This window comes from Lycium barbarum, chromosome 10 (genome assembly GCF_019175385.1).
Source record: "Lycium barbarum isolate Lr01 chromosome 10, ASM1917538v2, whole genome shotgun sequence".
NCBI classification, from domain to species: Eukaryota; Viridiplantae; Streptophyta; class Magnoliopsida; order Solanales; family Solanaceae; genus Lycium; species Lycium barbarum.
The window spans coordinates 108,821,221-108,839,683 of record NC_083346.1 but is presented as its reverse complement, the minus strand read 5'-3'; the positions used below and the strand labels follow the sequence as shown (position 1 = coordinate 108,839,683).

Below are 18,463 nucleotides of genomic sequence, written 5' to 3'. Positions count from 1 at the left end.
AAGTTACAACTATAAACTTAATAAATCCAGAGGCAGTAAAACGAATAAATAATACTCCAAGAAGTTTAATGCATATGGGATTAATAGTAACAGGATTAACTAGAAAAAATCTTGGAACTAAAGTATTAATAGTAATCTATGATGATAGACGGTCAGACATGAAGAAGTCAATGATAGGAATAACAGAAGTAGATATGACAAATAATGGAGGAATTTTTTTTACATTAGCCCAGACTTCATAATAAATTTAGCAGAATTTGGAAAATTTATTAAAATAGGAATGCAGACAAAAGGATACGAAGAAATGAGCGATGGTAATAATCTATTAATGTGCGTAGGATTTCTAGAAAAAATGACCAATAATAGTAATACAAAATTCAAAATTAAGGTAGAAGATGTAGTGGAAGTAATGGAAAATAATTAAGGTAGAAGATGTAGTGGAAGTAATAGAAAACAGAGGAATAAAATTAATCAAACCCATAAAAATAAATCCTGAAGAATATGCATGATTAGAATGACATTTAGAAGATTTTAATAAGAAAAAGATTTTGCAGCCAGAATCTCATCTAATGTACACTAATTCTAGAGGAGAGAAGTCTATAAGATTTACTAATTATAGTTATACAACAAACAGAGATATAGAAGAAGAAAGTACTTTAGACAAAAATGACACTACTGAGTCAAACCTAATGAATATAGAGATAATACAAGAAGATTTTGAAGTCGATATATCCATAGAAAGAGCAAGAGAAATCCATAAAAAAGACACAAATAAAAATTTTAAATGTAAATGAGGAAATTTGACATTAGAAGAAGCAATAAACCATTTTAAAATATGTGAAGTTAGAACCGATAATTGGGGATATAGAGTAGAAAGTATGTCCCAAAAGAAATTAGACGAATTTGATAAAATATTAGAAGACATACAAGAAAGTGATAAAGAAATAGAACTAGATTCAATAATAAGTCAAAAAGAATTAATGGAATCTAGTGTATCTAGTTCTAGCCCATTCCAAAGAACCACTGGTGACCAATACACAGTAGACACCAGTACAGGAAATGTACCAAGAAGAAGAGTTTTTAGAACAGCAGGAGTGTAGACAATAAAATTCGCGTCGAGAATATAATAATTAAGATAGGAAAATATCGCAACAATCGTATTATTTGATTTCAGAATATGAGTGTTACAATCTCTAGGAATCCTCTGATTCGCCTTTTCAATAATGAATTCAAGGGACTTTGAGTTTGATCTTGAATGTGGTGGTCTTGATCTTGAACTTGTACTTGGATTCAAGGCTTGAAGCTTGATCTTGAATCTTCATCTTGATCTCTAGAACTTCTAGAGAAAGACTTGAGTGCTTAAATGTTTTTTAGCTTGTTGAGAAATCTGCAGCATTTGATACACGAGCTCCTTCTGGCTTCTTGTTAGAATTTCTGTCATTTTTTCTTAATTATAAGACCCTTATTTATAGTTGTAGGATGGAGGAGTTGTATAAGGACTGACTTCTTTCGACCAATCAGATTTAAGCTGACATGTCGATATTTGATTGGCCAGAACATGTCACTTGTACACGTGGCGCATCTTCATTGGCTTTTGATTGACTAGGCATGCTGCATCATTTTGACACATAGCATGATCCTATTGGCTCCTTCGTTTGACTTGGCATGCCATGTCATTTGACACATGGTGCCGATTTGGGCCTCTAGGATTAGATGACATCTTGAGCTTAGCAAAGTGGGCTCATCATTTGTAGCCCAAATTAATTAACTAGCCCAGTAAAATTGGACCATTTTAATTAAATCCATATTTATTGGATTTAAATAATTAATCTAATTATATTAATCCATAGTATTTATTTGGACTAATATATCTTGAATTTAATATAATCCAAATTTCTTGCGGATTTAAATTCAATAAAATTTCATTGTCCACAAATGCCCCCTACTTCAAAACTTGTCGAGTACATGCTATAAAGACTAGACTTGAAGTATGAATTTATTTGGACATGCTTCCTCTGTATGGTATCCTTGAGAAACCATGATTTTAATAAATTTCATACACCATGTCTTGTTAATTTCGCAGGTTTAAAATTGTCTCATACAATTCATTTTTTTGCGCGGATTGCCCTTCGTTTGGGGCGGTCTTTAAATTTTGCCCCTCAAATTTGTGGTCTTTAAATTTTGCCTTTCATATTTGTGGTCTTTAAATTTTGCCCTTTGCTTGGAAAGATGGGCGAATACATGAAGTTCTTGGTTCGAACCCCCGTTCAGGCATAAAATAAAAAAATAATTTCGCAAGGCAGGTCTGGGGGAGTGTATGCCGGATCCAGCATACAATCTTTAAAAAAAAAAATAAAGTTATGCCGGATCCGGCATAACTAAAAGTCTACTCCTCAAGGCAAAGTCTGCCCCTTCCAGCAGACTTTTAGTTAAACATAACTAAAAGTCTGCCGGAGGGGGCATACAAAATTTAAACTTTGCCTTATAAGGCAAACTTTTAGTTATGCCTTAAGGAAAACTTATGCCTTATGAGACATACTTTTAGTTATGTTTTATGGGCACACTCTTAGTTAAGGCATTACTAAAGGTTTACCTTGAAAAGTTAAAAAAAAAATACATATATATGCTTCAAGACAAAGTTTGCCCATAAGGCATAAGTATGCCCTCATCGGCATAAGTTTGGTAATTCCTTAACAAGTTTATGCCGATGGGGGCATACTTTTAATGAGCAAACTTTTATGCCGGATCCGGCATAAACTTGTGAAGGAATTATCAAAGTTATGCCGGAACCGGCATACTTATGCCAAGTCTGCCCATAAGGCATAAGTATGCCGGATCCGGCATAACTTTGCTAATTCCTTCACAAGTGTATGCCGATGGGGGCATAGCGAAATTTAAACTCTGCCTTGCGAATATTTTTAAAAATTTTGACTGTGTGGGGGTTCGAACCTGAAACCCATGAGATTTAGCGAAGGACAAAATTTAAATATTTCAAATATAAGGGGCAAAATTTAAAGACCACCCCAAAAGAAGGGCAATTCGCCATACAATTTACGTATTGGGCTTTGCTTCTCAAGAAGCTACTTTGGAGTTGCATCATTTTTTTATTTGCCATGGATGTCAAACATCATTCTTTTCTCGATGATGTCAAACTATACTAGTATACTATAAATTGTCCAACTCCAAATGGATTAGAAGACTTCCACCGCCCTACGGTTTCGTTTTCAACTAGGACAATAACTCTACCAATTTGATTTTAACTCGGAGAAGGAAATGACCTCCTATACAGCTCTATAAAGGACGTGCTTAAATGACCTCCCGTACAGCTCTATAAAAGGACGTGCTCTCCAATTTGCGAATACCAACTTTGCTCCGCTGTTCATCTTTTGAGAGGTAATTATTTTTTTAGCGTTTTCTTTCGGTGCCTTATTTCTTATCCCTTTTTTTTTGTAGATCAAAATGACAAGTTCTTGTTGAAGGGAACAATTCATAAATGAAGAAGGTGTAAAGGCGCAAAGGGATGGATACTCGTCCGCGCCTTAAGAGCGATAAGGTAAGCTTCGCGCCTTAAAAAAGGTAAAGTAATCTTATGGAGGGATGGACACTTGTCCGCGCCTTAACAACGATAAGGTAAGCTTACGACGCAAAGGGATGGACACTCGTCCCCGCCATAAGAACGGTAAGGTAATCTTATGGCGCAAAGGGATGGATTCTCGTCCCCGCCTGAAGAACGGTAAGGTAATCTTACGGCGCAAAGGGATGCATACTTGTCCCTGCCTTAAGAAAGGTAAGGTAATCTTACGGCGCAAAGGGATGGATATTCATCCCCTCCTTAAGAAAGGTAAGGTAATCGTACGGCGCATAGGGATGGATACTTGTCCCCGTCTTAAGAACGGTAGGGTAATCTTATGGCGCAAAAGGATGGATACCCATCCCCGCCCTAAGAAACGTAAGGTAATCTTATGACACAAAGGGATGGATATTAGTCCCCGCCTTAAGACTGGTAAGGTCGAGAAGCCTTCAAGGATTTGAAGACTTTAATTTGCGGATATAGTAGATTTGAGACTTCATCTTGCGGACTTGGAGGATGTAAAGACTTCAACTTGCAGATTTGGTGAATTTGAAACTTCATCTTGAAGATTTGGAGGATTTATAGACTTCAACTTGACGACATGGTTGATTTGAGACTTCAACCTGCCGTCTTGGCGGATTTGAGGACCTTAGCATGCTGATGTGATGGATTTAAAACTTCACCTTAAAGATTTGGAGGAGTGAAGACTTCAAATTGCAGACTTGGCAGATTTGATACTTTCAGCCCGCAGACTTGGTAGATTTGAAACATCAACTTGAAGATTCAGAGGAATTGAAGACTTTAAATTGCAGACTTGGTAGATTTGAGAATTTCAGCCCCCAGACTTGGTATAATTGAAACTTCAACTTGAAGACTTGCTGAATTTTAAGACTTCAACTTGTTAAGAGATTACAGTTATCCCGTTGAAGAAACCCATGGAAATAGAAATTTGCCCCCATTGAACCATCAGAATTTAGTGAAGGTCCAAATTTAAATGAAATGATGCTTGTATATATGATCTGCATGTACGTGATCAGGCAGAGTTCATTTCATCATACTTCACTTGAACAACACATAGAATGATTTTTTTTTAACTCATGACACTGAGCTTAGAATGAAACTCTAAGCGGCCTACATACCTCGGTGAAAAGGATCAAGTCATTTCGTATTTCAGAAAATGAGTTTTTTTTTTGTGTCCTAATTTTTTCCTAGGCCGCCTCTCATGAGGTTTTCGACCTAGGGGGATTTTTTTTTTGTGTCTCAAATTTTGCCTAGGCCGCCTCTCACGAGGTTTTCAACCTAGCGGATATTTATTGATGTCCTCACTTTTGCCTACGCTACCTCTCGCGAGGTTTTCAACCTAATGGACTGATTTTTTAGGAGCCGTGCACAGTTTATACTCTTGCGGGCCAGGAGTAATATGCAGTTTATGGTCGTACGTCAAGGAGCATCATCTTGCTTCAAGGATAGTACTTCTTCAAGAACTTTGCGTTGATAGGACCGATCCTCAGGCCATCCGCATCAACAAACTTGTAAGTGCCACTTGAATATGCTTCTTGTACGACATATGGTCCATCCCATTTTGAGGTGAATTTGCCCCCAGACTTATGGGAAACGATAATGATTCTTCTTACTACAAGGACTTGATCTCCCACTTGGAAGGACCTTAAGCGAACCTTTTTATTGAAGGCACGAGATAGACGAGCTTGATAACATTCAAGATTTTGTTGAGCCTCCAGCCTTTTCTCATCAAGTGCTTCTAACTTTGCAAGATGCAATCGAGCATTTTCTTTTCAGATAGCCCTTCTTGAATAGCAAGTCGTAAAGAAGGTATTTGGCGCTCAAGTGGTAGAACTGCTTCAACTCCATAAGCAAGCGAGTATGGGGTTTCTTGCGTTGGTGAACGGTAAGTCGTCTTATATGCCCACAAAGCTTTTTCCATTCGTTTATGCCAATCTCGTTTTGACTTGGAGACAACCTTTTTCAACAAGTTACACAAAGTCTTATTGAACGCTTCAGCTAGACCGTTAGCCATAGCATGATACATAGAAGATTTACGCTGCTTGAAACCGAAGAGATCACAAATCATGTTCATCAATTTGTTATCAAATGGCTTCCCATTGTTCGTTATTATGCAATGAGGAATGCCGAAGCGGTAGATGATATTTACTCGGATGAAGTTCGCAACATTCTCCTTCTTCACTTATTTAAGAGCAACAGCTTCGGCCCATTTTGAGAAGTAATCGGTTGCAACCAAGATGTATAAGTGTCCACCAGAAGATTTCGGCAACAGACCAACGACGTCCAACCCCCAAGCATCAAATGGCCAAGATGCGATGGTGGGGTTTAATGCTTCGGGCGGCTAATGTATAAAATTCGCATGAAACTGACAAGCCTTGCATCTTCAAGCATAATCCAAGCAATCTTTGACCATCATTGGCCAATAATATCCCATCCTTTTTATGTGAAAGTGGAGCTTTGGTCCAGATTGATGTGATCCACATACTCCTAAATCTGCTTCTTGCAAAGCTTGGACTGCTTCATCCTCCCACAAACATCGCAAGAGTACTCGCTCAAAAGATCTTCTAAATAAAGTATCCTTGTGGTAAAGGAATCGAGGTGCACAATGACGAATTTCAGTTCTTCTTCTTGTGTATTCTTGGAGTTTCAAAATGCAGTACCAAAAAATCATTGGCTAGCATAAAGTGCACTACAAAAACAATCTAAGAACTATTGGTACAATAAGAAGTTGTTGCATGCATTATCGTGTAGATATTGGGACTGGGAAGACGAAAAATGTCCAGAAAGAATTATCCAGTTCATCAACAAATTGACAAAAAAAGATATTATCATTAGTAAAACAAATCTTTTGAAAAGGTAAAACGGTACTCTTGTTTGTGAAAATAATCTTTAAAGGATGGTTGTAATTGCATTTGATCTTTTAGTTGTATAATTTAGATGTAATGTAATGGTGGAGGCATGAATTGTAAATGTTTTTTATGTTTTCGAATGCAGTGATATTTTGCGCCATATTGTTGTTATTGTGCCATAATATTTAGGAATTTCAGTGGATCAAATATGCCCCTATACTATGCGGAACTACACAAATTTGCCCTCCAATATTTTTGTCAGTTTTCCGTTAACTCAAGGGCATGGTTGACGCAAAACATAACGTTAGGGGCATGGGCGGACTGACCTTTAAACGACGGGTAAATGCGTGCAATTTCGCATAGTCCGCGGGCATATATGGAGCTTTTTTCGTATTTGGAAACTATATAAAAAGTACTATAAATCAGAATAATTAACAACTTAAAATATTTAAATGGTATATAAAGAAATTTCGGTCAAGGAAAAACATGGCTGACACTCGAAATTTCAATTGTGTCACATAAATTGGGACGGAAGAAGTAACTAGGTTTTAGTAGTAGGTTATAAATTTGACTTACACAGTGATTTTTTACCTACTTGTGCTAATTAAATTATGATGTGGATAAGCTAATAATTAAATTATATTCATTTTATAGTCAAGATTGAGATTTACAACTACGAGGTTCTTAATTATTTCAAGGATCACGAAGTTGAGAACAATAATTTTACTATTATAAGAAGACAATTGCATATCATTACTGTCATGTAAAGAAATCATCTTTATCAAACAAGTCAATTATGTAACAGAAAAAATAATTTGCATATCCATAAAGATTTGCACGATGGTGATTTTGTCTCCTGCTACTTTTTTTTTTTTATTTATTATTATTATTATTATTATTATTATTATTATTATTATTTGACGTACACACATACAAGTTTTGTTATGGGGTCATATGCATTACATCTTGTGCTAAATCTAGCAGACAAGCTTAATTAACTGATTACTGAGTAGCTGGGTAGATAGGACTCGTTTGAAATATGAATAAAAGAGCCGCTCGATAAGAGGGTTGATTGGAAAAAAAAGAAATTGGATGTAGTTCGTTCATGTTTCCAAGATCCAGTTCGATTACTTAATATAATGATTTTTCTTTCCCAAAAGGAAAATAGACGGCACCTAATTAGAGATATTATTGAATCAGTTTTTAATATTTGGAGGTCTCAAATTGAGCAAACACCACTGTACGTTCGTGAAAGAGCATAACTATTCTGAAATGTCATCCTTCTAAATCTATAAATATATGGCAAGGGTGTCAAGTGGGTCGGGCCAGCCCGGACCCGACCCGGTAAACTCAGCCCACCACTGGCCCGGCCCAAGCCCACTAAGAGGTGTAAGGGGCTGGGCTAGGTGGGTTTTATTAGGGGGCTGGGTCGGACAAGGTGGACAGCCCACCAGCCCGGCCCACCAGCAGCCCGGGTGATGGCCCACCGGGGCATCGGCCCGGCCCGGCCCACTTCAAATAAAAAAAAATAAGTACTACATTTATTACTAATAATAAGTATTTTAAAAACATTGTATCCCAATAAAATAGCTGTAGCTATAATTGTGGGATTCTTAAAATTTTGGAAGCAAATATATGAAATATTTATTAATTATTCAAACCATAGTTAGAATCTTACTTTAGTTAATTAAAACTTAACTATTAATTTTAACTCATGTAATGTGTCTCTTATTCAAGTAAGAGCTTGGGGAAAATGGAGACAATGAAAATGAAGAGGAGTCGGATCCATTAATATTTAATTGCTACTAAATGAAAACTAATTAGCTCTCCTTTTTTAAGAAAAAATAAAAAATTAATGGTCAGCTGAGCCCCAGAGAATTAATAAAGTGGGCAGGGACTTTTTCCAACAGTTGAAAACTAGTTAGCTCTTCCTTTGTTTTTTTTTTCAATTAATGGGCAGGTGAGCCCCACAGAATTAATAAAGTGGGCACTAGTGACCGTTGCCAAAGGCTGTTTTTTGTAATTCAGCCGTTGTCCCAAAAAAGGCCCCTCAACCCCTTAAAATTATTTTTGACCTTTAAGTTTAAAAATTACACTTTAACCCATTTTTTACTACAATCCTCTCATTTTATCCCACTTTCCCTCTTAATTTTCAACAATTTCTATAATTTTAGTATTCTACTTTAATTGTTTTTGCAAACTTGCAATTAACAAGATTAAGTGGAAGGCTTCAAGTATTCAATTCATCAATTTACGATCACGTTGTTATTTCGTTATCTCCGAGAATTTGGTACCTTCGTTCCATCTCTTACTTTTATTTAGTACTTTAATTCTTGCATTTTAATTTTAATTTTTGTTATTTTAATTTGCATAATGGAACCACTAAAAAGAATCGGTAAAGCTTTATGTTCCGGTGATAGTAGTAGCGGTAAGAAAAAATCCGGTAGTGGTAGTGGTAGGGGTAGTACTAGTGCTAGAAATTATACTCGTACTCCGCAAGCATCACCTAGTGAAATAGGCGATATAGGTGTGGGTGCACATGATATGAATTATATAGAATTACAAGAAACGTACGGTATAAAAGATGAGAATGAAGTTGAGATACAAGTAGACGATGATGATAATGACAATAATACACCCACAAGTCCCGCTAATGATATTTCTCAGTCTCGAACTCAGGCTCAGGGTCGTCCTCCACTGCCTGAAGGAGCATGAAAATAAACTAGCGTCCGGAAAAAAAACTAGCTTAGTGTGGAATTATTTTGCCCGATTAGAAAATAATCCAGATTATGTTGCATGTAAAATTTGTGAGATACCTTATAAGCATAGCACTGGGGGTAGTAAAGGGGGGACGGGTCAATTGACTAGACATTTGGATAACAATCATCCAAATTGGAAAGAAGAGATAGCAGAAGCTCAGGGTGCCACCGGGGGATTAACCCAAACAAGACTGAACCTAAAGACCGGTAAATTAAGTGGATCATATAATAAAATGAAGGATCGTGAAGAATTAGCGAAAATGATAGCCGTGGGTTGTTTGTCTTTCACCTTTTATTCTTCTGAGGCCATCAACATTGCTCAAAAGGCGAAAACTTATTCAGATTTAGCGAAGGAGGCCACTAATCACGGGGAATCCCGTCATTACCTGCAAATTACTTCATTCTATTTTGGCATTTAGAAGAGATCATCAGTGAGATCCAACAATTGAAGCATCAGCAACAATACAATTTCCAACATTGCTATCGTGAAGCAAATCAAATTTCAGATGCTTTAGCCAAATGAAGCCACGTTGTCCATGATATGATCATTTTACAACCTAGCGAGCTCCCTCGGAAGGCTTTTGGTCCCTACATAATGGATAAGTCACAGGTTCCTGCGCTACATAAGACTTCTAAAGATTTTTCTTGCGGAATCAAACCTCTATATAGATGCTTATGGGAGGGCACTGTATAGTCTCTCTGTTCTGGCCCCTGTTGCCTATTTCTATTCTTCGCGCCAGTTCCCAGTGCGGCTATCTGATTTTTGCTGGAAACAGGGATGCCACCCCTTATGGGAACCAGGCACAAGATGAGAACCTTGGGTTGACTAAGTTTCAAGTCATGTACTTGTCTTCTGTGTATAGTGTTTTCGGGAGGTGTAGTTTTATGTCCCCCTCCTTTTTTGTAATTATTTCTTTATGCTATATAACGAGGTAGGGGTCAAGGCCAAATCCCCCACCATCACGGGATGAAAGCCTAGGTGGATGGTTTCCGGAAGAAAAAAAAAAACTTCATTCTATTTCGTTCTACATTTATCGTGCACAAACAACAATTTTGTTGCTAATAACACATTCATTAGCTCGATCTTGACACTCCATTACATGTCCTTCTCAAAATTAACCCTTTGCTTTCTATGACTCTTCACTGTCATGGAACAAAATTATGGGTTCAGTTTTCTCAATCATAGGCACATGTCATGTGTCACTTATAAGTGATCTACCCTCTTACCATAATTTGCATGCGCATCTACAACGCATAACTAGGATACTAATCAGAGGCGTATTTCAGTACAAAAAAATAGGTAATTTGTGGAGGTTAAAAGTTGCAATTCGCATAAGTTTTAGAGTCCGTTTGGATTGGCTTATAAGGTGCTGAAAACAGCTTATAAGCTGTTTTTAGCTTTTTTGAGTGTTTGGCTGACCAACTTAAAGTCATTTTGTGCTTAAAATAAGCCCAAAAAAATAATTGGGCCTGTTTGACTTAGCTTATCTAAAGTAGCTTATAAGCTGAAAAAAACTTATAAGCCAAAAAAAAATAAGTTAAGCTACCCTAATTTTTTTTTTTGGCTTATAAGCTGCTTTTTTTAAGCCCATCCAACACAGGCTCTTAGCCTCCTTAAGCAATTAGCGGAGGCTAACCTCCCACCCCACCTCCACCCCCATTGCAACTTTCAATCTCCACAAATTACCCATTTATTTGTAGTGTTTAGAATTTAAATTTTTAAGATTTTCAACATAGAATTCATTATATATTTAAAATTATGGACTCATCGAAAGTGCTAGATTCAATTGAATCTGAACGTTGGATCCGTCAATAATATTGAACATCTTAAGGTATCCATAATACATACAACGGAGGGGAATAAATATCCACGGATGCCTATCGGAAATTTCATACTCCGTCTGTTTCAATTTCATTTGTCTTACTTTTCTTTTTAATCAGTTTAAAAAAATGTCATTATTTAACAACTCTTTAATTTTTACTTTCCACATGACATGTGTAATATCACAAGATTAAAAGGAATCTACATCCTTAGTTAATATCACGATATCAGAAAGGCTTCTTTATTTTTTTAAATTCCCCGTCAAGTCAAAACCAAACAAATAAATTAAAACAGTGGGATATTATTAATTACCCAAATGTTCCCAATTTTTCATACGAGCAAATGTGGGTATAAGTTGTCAGAAATATTTTGGACGTAAGTATTGACTAGACATTAAAAAATATCCACCGCAAGTTCTGATGGTATTTCTTCAATATTCTTTGTTTTCTGATGTCTGGCGCAGTTGCCTATCGAAAATCAGCGTATTTTGTGATAGTGTCTCCATCTATTTTTCTTTTCTTTTTAAGTAAACACCAATTTAACAGTTTCACAAGAAATGTAACATGCGGATCCAACACATTGGGTGTGAGTTCATGGAAAACCAGTAGCTTTTGCTCAAATTTTATAAATTTATTGAAATATTTACTAAATATTTATAGATATATTTGACCGAGTTACTATCATATATATATAATTTGAAGTCGTGTAGGAACCCGCAAACTTCAAATTCAGAATCCGCCTATGAACATAAGTAACTGCTGAATCTTAGATATTCAAAAACATCACAAGTAAAAAATTCAAATTAATTTTCTAAATATGGTGGTGGAAAACTGGAAATGGATTACACAATACACAATTTGATCGGCTATTAATCAATACTACAGAAGGAACGCTTTATAAATGTTAGTCTCTGTCTAATAGAACTAGAGAAACCCAAAAAAGATTTGATAGCAAAAGAATGAGAATAGCTCAGTACTGCTAAATATCGTTCCTGTTATGGGTGAATTTAAAATTCATAATATCTTACATATATTGACCATTGGAAATAGAACATCAGAAGGATTGGAATAATATTTTATTCTTCAACACATTTATTTATTTCACACTAGCTAGAACTAGCTAGCCAATATCCATGAATAGTATCACACAAACACACATATATATATGTGTAAACATAAAATTGGCATTGCATACGTATAAATATGTCTATGAGCCATTGCATAGCATAGCATTGATGTCTAGTACTTGAGCGGAGCGAAAAGATTTTTTCATGAGATGGGAAATGAAAATGATTTTCCCCACACGAAGTTTGTGAATAAGTGATTGTCTGATAATGAATAAGGAATATCCGTCTTTCTGCTAAATATAATGGATTGAACTCATAATTTATTAGATGCTCTTTATGAATGTCAACTGACCGTCTATGTCTTCGGTCACATCAAGTATAAAACGTAGGAAAACGAGCGGCTCTGCTATGTCTTCAGTTTTCTTCTGGTACACAAAGTTCCATGTAGCCCATTGGTGATCACACGTGGTAATAATAGTGAAGGAATTGCAAAGCTCTAACAATTCTCCACACCAATCATGCCAGGTGATGATTTCTTCTTAGGATCTACGACTTCAACCACTTCCTTTGCAATCTTATATTTTCCATCTACGATTAATAAAGTTTGAAATACAAAAGATGTTATCACTAGGCTAGTTCAACTTTCCAAACCCTCGTAAAAGATATAAACATTCACACAATAACATATTTTCATCTCATTTCTTTAGTTTTTCCTTTGTTTTCCATTTTCATTTTCTCCAAAAATTATCTGAAGCTCCCGAAGATTGGACTTTCTACATTTTTCTTCGATAGAACTAACTTTAAAAATCTCAAAAGAACATTTGGCATAGTGGAAAATATGGGAACTAATAGGAAATCCCATAAATTTTACGGTGTTTGATTGGTGAGTGAAAATTATTTTATGAAAGTATATATTAAAGTTAAATCATTATTTCAGAAAATCGGCGAATGCTTTGATAATTATTTTTTTTGAGTACTAAGATTAACAATGTCCACGTGTTAATTGGAGCAAACAGAGGCATATCCACCAGGATATTAACAATGTCCACATGTTAATTGGAGCAAACAGAGGCATATCCACCAGGATTTATATTTAGAGCTTTTTTTAAGCTAAGCCAAATGGGCCAACTTATATTTTGGGCTTATTTTAAGCACAAAATAGTTTATAATCTGGCCAGTCAAATACTCAAAAAAGCTATAAGCTGCTTTCAGCAACTTATAAGTTAAGCCAAACGGTCTCTTAATGGGTTGTAAAATTTCACCACTAAACATATTGCACTTCTGCAAATATGGGTTTAGAATTTGATTACTTGTTAAACTTTTACTAATTTTTCACATATATATTTATGCTCCGTATAAAAATATTGGGTGCAATTGAACCCAGTGAATCTTATAAAATGTATTAGCCTTTATAATAAGTAATATGAAGTGAAAAGTTAAAGATAATTAATTATAAGAAAAATGACTTTTGCTCCTAAATAAGAAAAGTTATTTTCCCTTTTCTAATGTAAAATGTTTTCCCTCTGTTAACCAAACACCATCAAAGTATAAAACAACTTTTATATGGAAAACATTCTCCTCAAAAAAGACTTCTCACATACCAAATACACCTAAATGTGAAAAAAAAAAAAAAACATTGATGCAAGTAGTTCATATATAGAGAGAGGGGGAAAATATGCATTACTGTCGTTATATTTCCAGCAAACAGCGAACCAACCTTTATGGGTTCACCTCTATGAACCTCAATATGCTTGATCTTAATTATCAGGGCATATTTTCGATATTTGATTATTTTTACTGTAAAAAATGTCATAAATCAAGTGGTTTTCACACTTCAACTCAATTGAAGGGATCAGCAATATTTTTCTTCTTCTGTGTGACAAAAAGTTTTGAAAAGAAAGTGGCGATGAAATGGTTAAAAGTTATAGTCTTTATATAGATTTCAATTATCTGTACAAAAAGGTATTATAAATAAATATTAGATAAAACATAATCCAAGACGACCACGACATATCAAGGAAGATTAGTACTGTAATTAGCCCATTACGTGTATAATTAGGTCTTGCCAAGTTAATCTTGCCCTTCACTATGAAATTTGAACCGCTCAACTTATGGAGAGTCTTATTAGCTCACTTAGTTGGCTGGTGAGGGTTCAATTCCCCCATCTTGTAATCTCTTACTCCATTTTCCCTTCCCCTGTCTCCATTTAAGGGGGGACCACTCAACTTATATTTAAAAATGGCAGAAGATAAAGTTTACACCTCATAAGGGACTCATTTTATGTAATTGAAATAGTGAATTAATGTTTCAAAGGATAAAAATCATCGTAGGATAAAGATGGTCAAACTCTAGAAGAGAAAACTCCAGAAGAGTAAACTCCAGAAGAGTCTACTCAGAAGAGAAAACTTCGAATTAAGTGAAAGATGGTCAAACTCTAGAAGAGAAAACTCCAGAAGAGTAAACTCCAGAAGAGTCTACTCAGAAGAGAAAACTTCGAATTAAGTGATTGAAAATAGTTGATAAGTATTTTTAAGTGCAAACTAGACACTGCCTAATTGAAGGTTGGCAACTCTAATATTGCGTACTTTCATAATGTTATTATAGACAGAAGAAGAAAGCTATACATTAACAAGATTCAAGATGATAAGCAACAATAGAAGGCACTAAACTTCAACAGCACGATCAATTCCATAGTTACTGATGACAGTTGTTGAATTTGTTGAGTTGATCTCTCGACTAGTAAATTCGTCCATCGCTTCCCGCAGTTTTAGTAAACTTCATTAAAATAATTTTCTTAAATTATCAGATAAAATTCTTCATGAATTTTCGAATTTTTGAACTTATAAACAATTTGAATTAATAAATATCTCATTTTTGAATTCCTAACCGGCTTCATAGATAATGTGTTGTTTCTACATGATGTTTTTTTGTTCAATATATATATATATATATATATATATATATATATATATATATATATATATATATATATATATATATTACATCATTCAAATCCATTACACCATTAACTCAAAATTGTTTTTACGTAAAAATGATCTTCATCTTTTCTTATTAGTAGATTGTTTTGGTGATACAACACTTATATACTTTCTATAGATATTTTATTAAAAATAAAAATGAGTAGCAGAAAAACGTATCTAATATAGTCATGTCGTTGAATCAATTACCTCCATTTTAATCAAAAGTGTATCTCCAGTTTTTTCGGCGGGAAAAAACCTCCAATTAATTAATTCTTGTGTACTTGTCCGCTTTGCACAACCTTGAAAAACATAAATTGAATATTATTGCTATAATGTTTATAAAAGAAATGAGAGAATGAAAAGACATATCATCAGTTATTGACATATGGTAACGTTATTGTTTTTTTCCCAAAAAAAAAAAAAAAAAGATTATCAGCAAAGAAAAATGCTAACTTTCTCACATCTATAGGAAAAGAAAGTGGGAGAATAAATTACTTAAAAATGAAAAGAGCAAGCCCATCAAAGTAGGAAAAAACGACATGTCTTTCTACAATTTACCTAAAGTCCATAAATTAAAAAACTAAAAAGGCTCAAAAATGGCCTTAAATTATGTGAAATTAAATAAAAATGTCCTTCGTTAATAGTTTGGTCCAAAATTGCTCCTGTTGTTAATAGCTTGGTCTAAAAATGCGCCTATTGTTACTTTATTGGGTAAAAAAAAATCTAATAAACATATTCTTTCTTTTCATTTCAAAGATATTCTTTTCCTAATAAAAATATTATTTTTAAAGAACCTTTTTCTTTTTTCTTTTCTTTAAAATCCCTTTAACTAATAACAAAGTGGGAAATAATCTTTTTTTCTTTCATAATCTCATTTTATCTAATAAAATAGATTAACACCATGTGCTTCTTTAATGGATAATATAGGTCATATATATAAGATTGTAGTAACCCTTGTAGACACGTGATTTTTGACCCATCCCGGGGTGCTTCACCTTCTAGTGTCTAAATATTTATTTTAATATTAATTTTGATGTGTCGATTTTATTCTATTTTATTTAGTATGTTTATTTACGGAAAAAAAAGAACAAAATTTGTCACTATTTGCACAAGTTTTGTGTTTTAACGAAAGAAAAATAGCAAAAAAAAATAGGTTTCTTTTAATCTAGTTTTTAGTTAATTACCTTTTAATTTTTCCTTAGTGTAATGATTTAAATTTTCTTATTTTTTTTATTTAAAAGTAGTTGATTAATATTTTATCTTGGTGATATTACTTAATCAAAGAAAATCAAATCAGTGATAGCCCATCACATGACAAAATTCCACCCTATCTATAGCCATGGCATATTCCATTTTTTGAGAAAAGATTAGGCAAAAGTCATAGATAGCCCCCTAAATTTTTTCACATATTCCTCATGACTACCTAAACCTAAGCTTGTTCCAATTTAACACCTAAACTACTCTGGATTTGTACCACATAAGCACCTTTTGCCTACATGGCACCTCGTCTGCGCTGCACTCAAACTGGGCGCGTGAAGGAGTAATTTGTTGCTTAGATGGCAACTTCCAATGTTAATATTAATGTTGGTTAATATTTTACCCCCAAATCTAAAACCTTTTAATCCCCAAATTCTCTCTTCTTTCTCCCCCGTTTCTCTCTCTTCTTTCTGTCCTCTTGCTCTGTCGAATCTATCTTCTTTCTCTCTCGATTCTCTCTTGTTGCTCTGTCGATTCTCTCTTCTTTCTCTCTCGGTTCTCTCTTCTTTATAGCAATGTCACAAAATTCAGGGATTATGGATGAAAATGTTATTTCTAATTGCGGTAATTCTTGTAATGTAAGAACTTCGAGGACAATTAACAACCCAGGTCGTAGATTTTATTGGTTCCAAGATGTCAAAAGTGAGAAGCTACTTTCAAAATTTGATTTTTGGCCTTGGTTTTTTTTTTGTTTGTGTTCATAATCTTTTTTTCGTTTTATGTAGGATAAGGTGGACGTGGTTATTTTAAATGGATTGATTCTTCTCCAGAGGTTGAGCTTCTGAAGGAGAAGCTTAAAGAGGTTGAAGAAAAAAGGGATATATTGAAACACAAAATGAAGGAACTTGGAGGCAAGATTGATTCATTGAAACAAAAATTGGAGGAAACAAAGCAAAAGAGGGACTGTCAAAAGCCAAATTCAATAGGCTTGTGATTGTTCTTTTATGTTTATTAGTTGCAAAAAATTTCATTGGTATTGTCTAATTGTATCGTACTGTTATGTTGCTACTGTAGTAGTTACCCCAATGTAGTAGTGTTTTGGATATTAGATTTTGTGAATTAGTTGGCCTTGTGTTTGGCATTGTGAATTAGTTGCAAATATGACAAGAAAAGAAACTACAAATATAAATCCACAAAGAAACATAGAAACTATTAATTAAAAGGAAAACGAGCATCATACATAGCAAAGAAAATAGAGACCTAATCAATAATTATGATCTCTTGCTTTTTTTCAACATTGAACCCTATGCCCTTCACACACTTACACTCACAGACCCAAATACAAAGTGCATCTCCCTCCGTCAATAGCTCGGATTCCACAAAGTCTTTCCACCCGAGACAGAGGCACGCGTGTTTTCAAATTTTATAGGTCATAGGGTAACATCTATCACCATAAGCAACAAAGGCATAGGTTTTAGTGGTTGGTATAATGTCAAGAATGTTATTAGGAAGCACCTGTAAAAAAAAATGAAAAATTACTACAAACTATTGCAATAATAAAAGTAAATGAAATGGGGATGCTAAATTAAAACATACGAAATAATCACTTTCTATGTATGAACGTGTTAATTTCTGCTGAAAGTATGCCAACATTTTTGAGGTTGAATGAATGTGTTTTAAGAAGTGAATGGGATGAAGTGAACGGGTTTTATAGATGGTTGAGACAGAAGATGAAGTGAATTCAATTCAGCCGATGTGGTCATTAATTTATGGCCTAATTTTATTGTATTTGACTCCAACCGTTTCATCCTTGACAATTAGTTGGTGGTTGAGTATTTTGACCCATTTATTGTGATTTTTGACTCAATTGGCACAACTGCCTATATTCACTCACAAACCTAAATCAAATATGTCCATATTTGACTCATTGGCACAAATTCAAGAGTACTATTGGCACAAATCAAAGAGTACTATTGCAAATGTCATTTTATCCATCTCCTCTTTAAACTTGACTTCAAAGCTAGCCTTAGAGCATCTCCAAAACTGCTTCCTTCTTTCTTTCTTCTCCTCTCCACTCTTTGTGCCAATTACTCCAAACATGTCTAGCACATCTCCTTATCTCAGCATTTGACAGCAACTCCAACAAGACAGGAATAAGTCCCTATAAAAAATGTGTAAAGTAAGAAAAAAAAACAAT

General features: G+C 34.6%; 3 long non-coding RNA genes across 6 annotated transcripts; 2 read left to right on the top strand and 1 right to left on the bottom strand.

Annotated features, from left to right (window-relative positions):
- The first annotated feature begins 3,325 nt into the window (after window positions 1-3,325).
- LOC132615975 (uncharacterized) lies at window positions 3,326-6,593 on the top strand. 4 transcript variants are annotated; one of them, XR_009572919.1, is made up of 4 exons: window positions 3,326-3,553; window positions 4,110-4,419; window positions 4,952-5,477; window positions 5,591-6,593. It is a non-coding gene; the product is annotated as an uncharacterized LOC132615975 (long non-coding RNA). The 4 variants fall into 4 exon arrangements; XR_009572918.1 differs by having other exon boundaries at window positions 5,563-6,593; XR_009572917.1 differs by having other exon boundaries at window positions 3,329-3,553; window positions 4,952-5,103; window positions 5,212-6,593.
- Window positions 6,594-16,700: 10,107 nt separating this feature from the next.
- On the top strand, window positions 16,701-17,393 carry LOC132615171 (uncharacterized). Its single transcript, XR_009572601.1, has 2 exons — window positions 16,701-16,968; window positions 17,052-17,393. It is a non-coding gene; the product is annotated as an uncharacterized LOC132615171 (long non-coding RNA).
- A 134-nt stretch (window positions 17,394-17,527) lies between these two features.
- LOC132615170 (uncharacterized) lies at window positions 17,528-17,970 on the bottom strand. Its single transcript, XR_009572600.1, has 2 exons — window positions 17,863-17,970; window positions 17,528-17,781 (listed from the first exon to the last, which is right to left on the bottom strand). It is a non-coding gene; the product is annotated as an uncharacterized LOC132615170 (long non-coding RNA).
- Between the last annotated feature and the right edge of the window lie 493 nt (window positions 17,971-18,463).